General features: G+C 38.9%; 1 protein-coding gene across 2 annotated transcripts in view; it reads left to right on the top strand.

Annotated features, from left to right (window-relative positions):
- LOC110964939 (myocyte-specific enhancer factor 2A-like) overlaps positions 1–12,802 on the top strand; it is a 62,923-nt gene that overhangs the window by 15,338 nt on the left and 34,783 nt on the right. The window lies entirely within an intron of this gene.

Genomic DNA, 12,802 nt, shown 5'->3' with positions numbered 1-12,802 from the left:
ATCTGTATGCTCAGTATGTTCTGAGGGCTCATTTCCTTGCCCAACTATCATCTTAATCCTCATGCACTCCCTTTTAAGTATGTGTTCAAAACACTCCCTTCCTACCCTTGTATTGATCCGGAAGCATAGTCTTTAGTGGCCAAAGCCAAATTTTTAAGCTCATGCTGTTTATTTGTCTTCATACGCCCTCCACACAACAGTTAAAATATTGACATGAAAAACTTCAGTGGCGCACTTTCTTCATGGATGTCCATTTTATGTTACTTCTTATGTGGAATGCATGTGGAAGGGTTTGTATAGTGCCTTCAGCTGAACTCTACTTGTCCTGTACATACACCAACTTAAAAAGAGTCCGCTGTTTACCCAGTGATCTCAAAGACTGAGATGGTAATGCTACAATATGGCTGTACCTACGTGCATGTGTGCATGCATGCATGCGAGTGTGTGTGTGTGTGTGTGTGTGTGTGTGTGTGTGTGTGTGTGTGTGTGTGTGTGTGTGTGTGTGTGTTTAAGTCCTGTTAGGGGTGGTGGGTAGGAGCTTGCCTGAGGACCCTCAGGATGGAGGCCTTAGATCTACTTACCATTTCACAACATAAAAGGAAGTTATTACTGTGCTGAGAGCGTAGAATTTCAATGAGCGCAGAAACAAACAAAAAAGTTAAAGAATTCATTATAATATAATTTAGTAGATCAAAAGATTGGGCTGAGGCTGCAGATGCTTCTGTGACTGTGATATGTGGCTCTTAAAAATCTGTGAGCATGTGAGCGTACTGTATGACTGGTGTTACATTGATATATCTTTTGATGTTATACTGTACATCTATGAACTGTGGCATTACTGACACAAGACATGAGGATCGTGTGTGGAAGAGAGCTAAGAGACATTGCAGGAGGAGGAAAAATGTAGAGCACAGCTAAATGAATCTGTTTCATGCTGAAACAATAAACAAGAGTGCCTTCACAGAAGTGATACAGTTGTGAAATGAGAGAGGCCATTGCTTCAAGAAATGTTTTTCCCCACTTTGTGTTTCTATTTTAAATTCATCTTTAACTGATAACACATGACTTTCCCTGATACTCTAGATTTATAGTTGTACCATCAATTTTCTAGTTTACAGGATTTAACGTCTAAAAACTCACACGTGTTTAAGTTTGTTTCCATGAAAATAATCCCGTCTTTTTTCAAAAGGGCTTTGTTTCTTCAAGAATGTACAGATCTACATAATCCGTCTCTCTGTCCACTCACTCCTGATTATTCACTGCAGCTCAAGCTCACCTACGATTCTGCTCAAACACATTAAAGCCACCCTGTGCAACACAATGGCAAGTTTTAATATTGGAGTCATTCAGTCATATGTGTTTGGAAAAGAGTGATTTAGAAGAAGAACAAGAATACAGCTTATGCTTATTTCACTCATGAAGCGTCTTCGGGCATATAAACAACACCATATGAGCGTGTTAACATGTTAAAAAAGAGCTGAATTTCTTCAATATTCTGTCAGTTTGGCACGTCAGACGGTGCTAAATACAGTACTGCTATACTCATTAGTCTCTGCTGTTGAAATGGGGAAGATTAGGACTGATTATCTATTAAATTTCAAATCAAAATTACAGTATGATTAATTGCAATTAGTTGTGTCAATGGTTTTACATAACCTTGCAGTCCTCCTTCTATGACGCTTTTGCTGGTCTCCCATGTTGTTTGGCCACATCGTGTTTTTAATCTGTTGCATAGTGAATATTGAAATAAAGCTTAACTTTAAAAAATATCAAAATATCAAATCGCAATATCTGTCAGAAAAAATGTGCTCACATATTTTCCATAAACTGTTCAGCCCTAGTGAAGATGCTGGTTAGAGGTACAAATCCAAGCTGCTGTTTATTCAAAACAGTGGTGGAAATTACTTTACTTATTTGTATCACTGCCTTCAGGTCAATACAAAGGTTTCATGTCACTGACTATGTATGTAGTTTGTTCACTTTTTCCTCAAAGCAAAACGGTTGTGTCACTTCGTATATAGAATACAGCAGCAAATGAAAACATTACTATGTATATGGTCCACTGTTCAGCACTGATTAAGACACTCAAACTGGACTGCAGTAAGAAAAGCACTCAGAGAGCACAGTACTCCCCCAAGGTTGCTCAGTTGTTGTATAATTTCCAACTGATAATTCCCGATAAGTCTGCAGTGGTAGATTTGTTGTAGGATCGCAATCATGTGATCGTCAGCAAGCAGCTGACGTAGTGTTCATTTGTAGTCATAGTTACAGTGATGTCATGCTGCTATCGTGCAATGATATGGAAATCTTTAACAAATTTGTGGATCCAGACAATAAGCCGCATCACTGCCAAAATATGATGAGGTGGTCCTTGTGTCATTTCTGACCTTCCTTGAAAATTTCATCCAAATCTATTTTCCTGTTTTTGAGTAATGTTGCGCACAGACAGACAAACAGATTACGGTAACAGACGAATGTACGCCGATCGTCACAAAACTCTGCTGCGTTCCTTGGCGGAGTAAATATGCTTTTCATTCTAAGCATTCGTGAACTTGTTAAGTATCGAGATGTTCATCATGAAGGGTTGAAAGACAAGCACTAAACTGGTCATTCCATAATTGGAGGACATTTGGGCTTCAAATTACTTGAAAAATAAGCGTGGCTGGCTTGGCTTACACATCAATGGTACCATTTTTATGACATTTTTTATTTGTTGTTTGCTAATCCATTCATTCTCTATACACCGCTTTATCCTCACTAGCGTCGTGGGGGGTGCTGGAGTCTATCCCAGCTGACTCGGGAGAAGGCAGGGGACACCCTGGACAGGTCGCTAGTCTGTCTCATGGCTACATATACAGACAAACAATCACACACACATTCATACCTACGGACAATTAGAGTAACCAATTAACCTCAGCATATTTTTGGACTGTGGGAGGAAGCCAGAGTGCCTGGACAAAACCCAGGCATGCACAGGGAGAACATGCAAACTCCATGCAGAGAGATCCCAGGCCCGGGATTTGAACCAGGGATCTTCCTGCTGCAAGGCGAAAGTGCTAACCACTACACCACTGTGCAGCCCCCTGATGAGAAATGTAAAGGAAAAATAAAAATAATCTATTCTACCATGATAAAAAGGTTATGCTAACAGGGTTGCATGCATGTTGTGGGACACACGTTCCATACATGATAATTATTATTTAAAATATTATGTAGATTAAGAAAGTGCTCCCACAATTACAAGAGACATCAATGAAAAAAATAATACCAAAAAAGGAGATTTAAATTTAATTGTAACTGGGGGTTTTTTAGATTCAATTTGGTCATCAGTGGGGTGGGACAAGAGAAAAATGTCATTTTAGAGGGTACTCCAGACTTATTTGATATTTAAAAAAAATATATTTTCAAACATTCTTTGCTCCTTTTTTAAGATTTGGTCTCAGGACAAGTAAATTTACTCAACAACTGCATGTTTTAGTATTTTGTACATGGTTTATTTGAAATGTGATGGATGTCCTCTCATTCTGGAATGACTCACATGGTCTTAAAAGCTGGTAATCCAGTCACAGTAGTGTTGCTACTATATATGTGAGTGTGTTCAGGGATCTTTGATGTGGAATTGTTTAGGAACAGCAGGATTCTTTGAACATTACTGACCCAGCATAACTGAAGCTTTTTTTTCTTGTTAAAAATGCTATAGTGTATATACTGCATGAATACATATTTAACCCCAGGCCAGGACTACCTCACCACAATATCAGTTACTGTATATATCAGTATTAGACGACATGACAATGACAGACAGCAAAAGGTGCATGTTGTGTCAGGATAGACAGTTAAGCTGGTGACCAATTAGTCTTTTTTATTAAAGGAACGGAGAGTATGGAAGTATAGCTATGTTTTACAAGGCAGCTTGTGTTTCAATCTGTGTTGCAGGCATGACATCAGTGTCTCTGTGTTGAGACAGGAAAATCTTTGCCCATTGCCACTGCCATAAAAGCAACACAATAATGAAATGACATCACAGTGGGCCAGTAATTAAATGAACAGACTGCTGTCTTTGAGTTTTTACTAGGCTAGGAGGTTGTGAGTAACATTGCGGCACACAGGAGAACAGGGTGTCAGTGAATGCAGTCCTAAAGCTATGTGCTTATTAAGTGTGAAATTCACAAATTTATTATCATGTTTCTTTATTATACATTTTTGTTGTTGTTTCTTTTTGTCATATTTTGATTTTAATATGTTCTCACTCTGGCATAGCCTTCTGTGCACTCTCTTCTACTCTCCATTGGCGAACATACTTAACAGAGTAACACAGAGTCTTCGTTTGCTAGCTGACTTGGAGAAGCTGGTTGGATGGCAGCTGACAGTTTAAGCCATCTAATCTGCCCTGCCTTCAGCAAGGCATTAAATGGCTGGGCTGCTGGTGGAGAGAGATGAGTTTAATTATTACATTTCAGGCAAAAAAAAAAAAAACTCATTAGTGTAGTGACCTGCAAAACAGCAGAGGCCAGCAGAGATACTCAAGCTGCCTGATACCAGAGGCTAGCACGTCTGACTGTGGGTAATGAATTAATCACAGTGCGTGCTCCTGCCATGCCTGGCAGCAGACAACAGCAATCACTTGGTTTCCTTGCTCCTGACTTGCTATGAAAGACATGTTCCTGTCTCACTAAGCCACAGGAAAGGGAGCAGTGGAACATTTTAAGATTGACTTCTGAATGTGAAGCTTCGTCATTGGGTAGATTTACAAGAAGACTCATTTACAGCCGTTGTCGGTGGCAGTTGTGACATTTGTATGCTTACTCAGAGGGTGTGCATTGTGCCATAGCATCATTGCATATGAAAATGCAAATATCATCGCTGCCTTTTTTTTTAAGTAGCTGCATCTCCATTATGTTTTAACATAAATTGTCACTCGCTTTCCGTACATCAAAGCAAACTCTTTCACAACTGGGCATGTGGGGAGGGTTGTAATATAAACAGGGAAGTGTTAAACACTTCAGCCAGTAAACAAGTTTGATCTCACTCCTCTTCCCTCAGGGAGAAAATCTACCACACAGCCTGCCTGTTTACCACGTATAAGTTTCCCCAAGAACCTTTATAAAAACTCCATTTAACATTCATCAAACTTCAAAGAATGTCCAGGATTGCTAGAGGGGGGGAGAGAAGAATCTTCTATCAGTCCGCCTCATTATGCCTCAAGCAAAAGAACCTCTCTTTCCCCACTGATGGATACAATGCAAATGAGCTGCTAGAAGGAAGAAGGACGACGCAAAGCAAAAAGGAAAGTAGAGGAGAGCAAGAAGATGAGCAAAGCTGCAGGGAAGGTACAGCTATGAATAAGGAATGTAATCTCTGTCATCACTTCTTAACACTTCAGCAAACAATAATGAAACAGAAACTCTTTCATCTTCCAGCAAATGGCCATGAATCTCACTGTGGTTGTTTCTGCACTGGCAGCCAAGATCAGCTCTATAATCTACTCGAACAAAGTGACGTCCACTTTTGCACATATCAGAGACGGTGATTTCTTTCTTCTGTTGGTCACAGCAGATTGGGAGGTTAGCTAGTGGTGCATACTGGGCAGCAACAGCTTGAAGCCTCATTGATTTGCTGTTAAAGTGACTGGAGCAGAAGTCACGGTGGGGTCAACACAATTAGAGATGGACCCGTGGTCTTTAATGAGGAGGAGGGATGAAAGGGTTGCCAATTACTGTGTGCTGCTTTGTACTGCTAACAACCTGGTGCTGTTAAGACCCAGCATGATTAACCTTCAGCAGCTCTATCTTTGTTTATTCTTTACATGAGGAAACATTGAAGGGGGGGCTGTTAATTAGTGCTCATGATGTTGGAATGACTTTTTAGAATTTGCTCTACACTATTAGTTTTGACCCTCTTTTATTGGGGTTAATAGGACAGGGTCAGAGCAGCCCTATTATGATGCACTGGCTGGGCAGTGAAAACTGACATGCATGATACTCTACATTTTCATATCTGGACGCAAAAAACGTGCTTTACATGTAGACACTTAAGCTATACACAGTCAATGCAGCACATGATGCAGTTCTGGACTACACCTGGGGTAGCTGTGGCAGGAAGCTATGAGAGAAAGGCCACCCAATTTTGTTTTGGTTAAGTTCTGCTCTAAACAGTCAAGCTAATGACAAGTGAAAAAAAGTTTCTGGGGAAAACCTGATCTAACTGGTAGAGACGGCATACATCCCATTTTGGAAAATGTTGCTTTGATTTCTCAGAATATGGACAAATTTATTAGAAAACCAAACCCTTGACAGTCCAGAGGTGAGACCAGGAAGCAGAGTTGCAGTTTTCCAGACTTCTCTGGTGCTTCCCTGTGGCTGTCACCTTCTAATTATCCTATTTTGACCACGTCTGACCCCAGGCCACCCAGATTTTAACAGTAGTCTAACATGAACAATAGAAAGGCTGCTCATAACTGCCTTATCCAACTTAATAGGACTTCATCAGATCCAAAAAACAGGACAATTAAATGTGGATTATTAAATATTAGATCTCGTCGTCGAAATCTCTTTTAGTTAAGGATCTGATAGTAGATCATCATATTGATTTAATGTGTCTGACTAACCTGGCTCCAGCATGAAGAATAAGTCAGTCTAAATGTATGAATCAATGGGCAAGGTCTTACTCTAACCTAGGGTGACCAGATCTCAATAAACCAATTGTGGGACAAAGAGCATATTTATGTGGGACAATGTGGGACACCTTACCAAAGCTGAAAGGGGGGCTCTTATATATAAGGAAATGGTTTGAATAGAATCAGTGAGTTTGTCTCAGTTTCTTCCTCTTCAACTGCATCTTGTTCTTGCATGGTTATCTATTCCACTTTTGCCTAGTAACTCAATGTGCAGTTACCTGTTAGACTTAAGGACAGATAGGGATTCTGACAATATTTCACAGTTGGTCAGATACTGAATTGGTGACCCTAATCTTTGCTGCCCACTACGAAACTCTGGTGTTTGCGTATACACTCCCTGTCAAAAGTTTTGAGACACTTTCTCATTCAAATAAATTAGAAACTCAAAACTTTTGACAGGGGGTGTAGGTCTTCTGTGGGGTTGAGGATATTTGTGAAGCATCTGTATTCTAGCTTCTTTGGAGTAACATCCATATTTTAAGCATTTTCTTTTTCTGTCATGACTTCAATTTTGATTCACTTAAAAAAAGTCACAATACCATTAATCAGAAAAGGACTGAATTGGCCCGGCCAATAGTGCTGAAACCTACTTCAGTCTTCACTATACTCCTATTGTACGGGAAACAGACGTGAATGTCCACTGCAACTTGACTACCGGTAGTTGGCAGAGACATATGACCACAAGGCTGTAATTCTACTGATTCATGAAGTGCAGCAGAAAGATGATTTATTCTGCGGTTCGTCTGTTGTCTGTTGGAAGCCTACTCTACTTTTGTGCTCAGTTTAAGTTAGTTTACAGATACAGATATGGTGGATCAAGTGTGATTTCAGCCGCTGCCCCTTCCAAACAGACAGATCATAGAAGAGAAAGTAATCTTGTTGACAGAACTAACCAGAATCTTGCAATGTGCTTTATCTAAGCTGTGTTGAATCCTGCTGTCCTCATACTGTGGCAATAATTACTCTTTTTGTTACTTGTATTGACAGATGCATTTGAGATTATGAGACAAACATTGTTTGGTTGCGAATAGTTATTCAACAATCATTTCGAATGAGTTGGTTGTTATTAGTTATTTCAGGAAAAAAAAATTGAATATTTAACTATCATTTATTCCTTCAAGATTTTTGTGAACACTGTAATTCATTATATGTGTTTCAAAGTCTTACTCAAGTCGTCATCTCTTTAAGCATTACCACTACAGTCATAGGGCATGGTCTTTGACTGTCACCATTTGAGAGAAGAAGAGAGTTCCTTGCTCAAGCACCTTGCTCAAATGCACTACAATAGGTGTATTTAAGAGATTCGCTGTTGAAAGAGCAGTTTTTAACATTTTGGAGATTACGCTCATTCATTTCCTCACTATGAGTTAGTAAAGAAGATTTGTAGTGAAGTGTCAGTCAGCTGCTGGCTATTTTAGTTAAGTTGAAAGAGTGAAAAATGGTGGTAGGGGCTAACCTGGGTCTATCCGAAGCACCAAAATTCAACGACCACCACCTCTAAAGCCCATTAATTAACCTATCATAACTTCTTTTATATGTGAAGCTTGAAAACAACCATGTTTTGACAGTGATGACAAGATGGATTTTGTTACATTTGGACAGATTTGGTAACCCCCAGTATTTCTTGCTTTATGCTAAGCTGTGCCTCCAGCTGTTGCAAACTTGCATAAGAATAGTAAGAAAGGGATTTAGCATTTTTATTTTTTTTTAATTATTATTTTTTTAAAAGTTATTTTCTCTGCCTTTATAATAGAGGACAGTGGAGGGAGAGACAGAAAAGTAGGAGAAGGACATGTAGCAAATGGCTGTGGCTCAGACTCAAACCCATGGCTGCTGCATCAGGAACTATTGACCCTGTTTATGGGTCGCCCGCTCAACCAATTGAGCTACCAAGGCGTCCAGTAATTTGCATTTTTCACAAAATTTTGAACTGTTAAGGTCTACCATAAGCAGGGCTCCTGTTTTTGTGATCAAAGTGTGAAAAAATATGAGTGTGAACACTTAATTCAAGAAATATTTCCTTATTTAACTTCAAACAGGCAAACAACAAACACTGAACAAACAGTAATAAATTTGCAGCCACTTTTTTGTAAAAAAAAAAAAAAAAGAAATGCTGTCAACTGTCATATCTCAGAGTCGAGGTACAGGTTCAGCAAATGGACAGTTGTATTTAGCAAACAGAGAAGAAAACTTTTTTTCTGCTTATCAAGTGATCATGCACAATATTGAATATACTTTATGCGTAAAAATATTTTAGATGAAAACCCATTGACTGTGTGAGATTCTGCTTTTGTAATGGTATAACAGATAGAAAATCCTGTGCAATCCAACCTTGGAAAAGTGTGTTTCACACCCTCACAAAGCATGGTCACGCTTTCAAAGATCCACAGGAATTGGATTTCATGGGTGAGATAACAAGGAGGGTCTTTAGCTGTGAGGTTCGCTCCAGGGCTTAGCAGTTCTTGCATCCAGAGGGTTGGGGGGGGTATTTTAAAGTTAAAGAGGGGCATTGAGAAGGTCAGAGCAAGTGTAAATTAGAAAACAACAGAGATGCTTCATTGATGTTCAATCAGTTTTCAGGCGCAGCGTTAATGTGTATAATTTTACTTCCAAGGGGTACATATCCATGTTAATGTATAACCTGACAGATCTCAAGAGGATAAACTGCACAACCCGAGCATTTTAGTCAGCCATTACTGTATGAAGCATAGCTCAAATTCCTGTACAATGTCTTTAATTTGGCCACTCATTTTATTACATTAGGTGTAACTTTCCTTGTGGATGTAACATTACAGTATGTAGCTCAGCTTTGTAGATCTCATTGTGAGTGCTGGTTGCTACAGCCTGTTGGCTCGCTGCTCTGGTTTGTATTGATTTTTATGTCAGCCGGATAGAGTTTCTGCCACACTAATGTATTACATCTGCATTGGTCAGTGCAACGCGTGTGGGAAGCACATGTACAAGAAACAGATTGTTTAGTTGCACTACAGAGTTGGCAGCAGAGATAAGGGTATATTGTCACAAATATTTAGTAAATTTCAGTTTTATTGGTATTCCATGTTTTACATTCCATTTGCCATCAAAGTTATAATCAAACAGTCAAAGGACAACATGTGGACACTACTGACTCTGACTATGTGAACAATGAAACTTAAACAGAATTACAGTGATCATCTAGGGCAGTCCTGTCAGCAAAATGTGTCCTTGTATGTATTTTCATTTCTCCCAATATCCTTCATTCACAACACAATGCAAGCCTTTTTAGTCATTGTAGTAGGACTGTTTTTCATTTGTACTAACTACTGCCTACTAGGAATACTCCACAAAACCTACTATTTTGGTGATGCGCTGACACTGTCCTCTATAGCCATCACAGTTTGGCTCTTATTAAAGTCATTCAGAGCCTCAAGAACTGAACATTTCTCTTGCTGCTTAATATACCAACCACTTGACAGCTGCAATTGAAATGAGACAGTGAATTTTCAGTACAATTCTGTTTTATTTATTTTGTACCAATTCACAAAATATGTCATTTCATAGTACTTAATATAGTAAGATGAAGACCTTACAGATTTTGAGCAGAGAAGAGAGAATCCAACAACCGATAATGGGAAGGAACCAAAGAAAAAAGCCCTGTGTTTTATTCACGTTACCTGTCAGTGGTTTTAATGTTGTGATTGATAAATGTTAATGTTCCTAGACTCAAAAAAGTTTTCCCAGGATCACAATCCATGCAGCAATTTAATTTTATTCTGAATTTTCTTTAAAAAAAAAAACCTGACTTTTAAAAGGATGGTTTTACAGAACAAATATAATACAGCACAATCAACATAAGAGATGAGCTTCAAAGCAGTTCAAAAAATATGTACATGACTAAACACTTGAGCCACAAGCCATTATACCAGCACGTATCACCCTAAGCTGTTTGACCCTGTGTAAACGTAATTTTCCCCATAGAGCCAATGGAATTATTATTGGTAAGAAGGTACGTGGTGTGGGCTGCACAGTGTGTAGTGATTTGCAATTTTGCCTTGCTGTAAGAAGATCCCTGGTTCAAATCCCGGGATAGGCCTGGGATCTTTCTGCATGGAGTTTGCATGTTCTCCCTGTGCATGCGTGGGTTTTGTCCGGGCACTCCGGCTTCTTCCCACAGTCCAAAAATATGTTGAAGTTAATTGGTTACTCTAAATTGCCCGTAGGTGTGAATGTGAGCGTGATTGTTTGTCTGTATATGTAGCCCTGTGACAGACTGCCGACCTGTCCAGGGTGTCCCCTGCCTTCGCCCGAGTCAGCTGAGATAGGCTCCAGTACCCTGCAACCCTAATGAGGATAAAGCGGTGTGTAGACATTGGATGGATGGATGGTATGTGGTGGGAGATATTTTGTAATTTTAATTTTTTTTTTAAATTAAAGTTATGACTGGACAAACCTTTTCCAACAGTGTGAAACTATGCTTTATGTCCTACAAAAGGAACCAGAAAAGCACAGCACTCCACCAAGGCTGTTCATTCCCCCATATGGAATTGTCAGAATAAATGTACACACAAACAAAATGTCCTTGCACTGAGCACAGGTGTGTGTTATGCATGTGTACTTTATGTACAGGTACCGAATCGCGTGACCTAAATACGTTGCGGGCGACAAGAATTGATGGGACTCGGAAAAATCTCCACAATTCAATCAATTGTTCCTTGGATGAATTCTGACAGATAAGTCCCGATATGTCAGCAGTGGTCGATTTGTAGCAGGATCGCAATCATGTGATCATCAGCAGGCAGCTGACATAGTGTTCACTTGTAGTCATAGTTACATTGACTATCTCGATATGACTATCTCGCAACAATACAGAAGTATTTAGCAAATCCACGGATCCAGACTATGAGCCGCATCACTGCCAGAATCTAATCACTTGGTCCTTGTGTCATTTCTGACTTTCCCTGAAAATTTCATCCAAATTCGTTTGTTCATTTTTGAGTAATGTTGCTAACAGACAGGCAGACAAACAGATGGACAAGCGTATGCCGATCATCACATAACTCCGCCTTCTTCCTTGGCAGACTAAAGATAGACACATGGGTAGGAAACATTTCTATTGTAGTATCTCACTAAATACACCTAGTCAAATATATACCCATATATACCACTACCGAAGACTTAAGACTGTATTATTAATCTAGAAGACTAGATTTCACATCTAAGATTGTATGCATTCGTATGCATTTTCTATATAAAAACAGACTTTTAAAAGCATTGTTTTACAGAATAGATATAGCATATAATAAAAAAAGCCTAAATAAAAAAACCTAAATAAACATTTTAACTAGTCAGTACATAAGATGTACTAGCCTATGTTTAGTGCTGCTGTTGGTGCTAGTGATAGTGTTAATTATGTCAGTCCCATATCAGCTGTCCAGTCCTGGCAGCAGTTTTCAGTCAGTGTGTGTGATCATCGTGATTCAGTGTTCATTACTCAGATTTGATCAATTCCTCTAAGTACATTGTTTTTTAGCAGGTGACCACATTATTATTGGCTCACTAAATTAAATATTTCAAGCTTAAAAAATAGTTTCCTCCTTTCAGGAGTGTTCTGACTAGACCAGGAAATAGAACATAAAGTGATACATTGCAATTAAACTCTCAAGTCTCTCAAGAACACAGACTGAAAGAAATAATTACAAAAATGTTTACAGAGGATAGTATGGTGGAATGGATTTTTGTTCCTCATTTTAAAATATTTGTATCTTCCCATCAAAAAATCCAGATTGTAAAACAGATAAATCCTTGTGACCTTTAAATCCTAAATTTGCAAGGAGTCTTTGTCTGTTGCAGTGTGTATTCTGAACTGACTTGGCAGGGTCAGCAGGAATCTGAACTGGTAGTGAACTGGAAGCGTTGGAATGACAACATGCAACTTATATTGTGATTACATGTAACTTAGCTTTAAATTGTCAAAGGTATATGCCAAAGGACAAATGTAAAATGCATTCTGTCAAGCAATCACTAAAAAACCAACCAGCCTAAAAAAGCCATTGGGGGAATAGCAGCTAGACTTCAGATTCAATTTAAATTAAAATAGAATTTTTAATTTCAATTTGTTAATTATTCATTCATCTGCTGTATGTGGCA

Source organism: Acanthochromis polyacanthus, chromosome 2 (assembly GCF_021347895.1).
Source record: "Acanthochromis polyacanthus isolate Apoly-LR-REF ecotype Palm Island chromosome 2, KAUST_Apoly_ChrSc, whole genome shotgun sequence".
In the NCBI taxonomy this organism is placed as follows: Eukaryota; Metazoa; Chordata; class Actinopteri; family Pomacentridae; genus Acanthochromis; species Acanthochromis polyacanthus.
The sequence above is the reverse complement of the archived record's forward strand: the minus strand, read 5'-3'. Positions and strand labels throughout refer to the sequence as shown.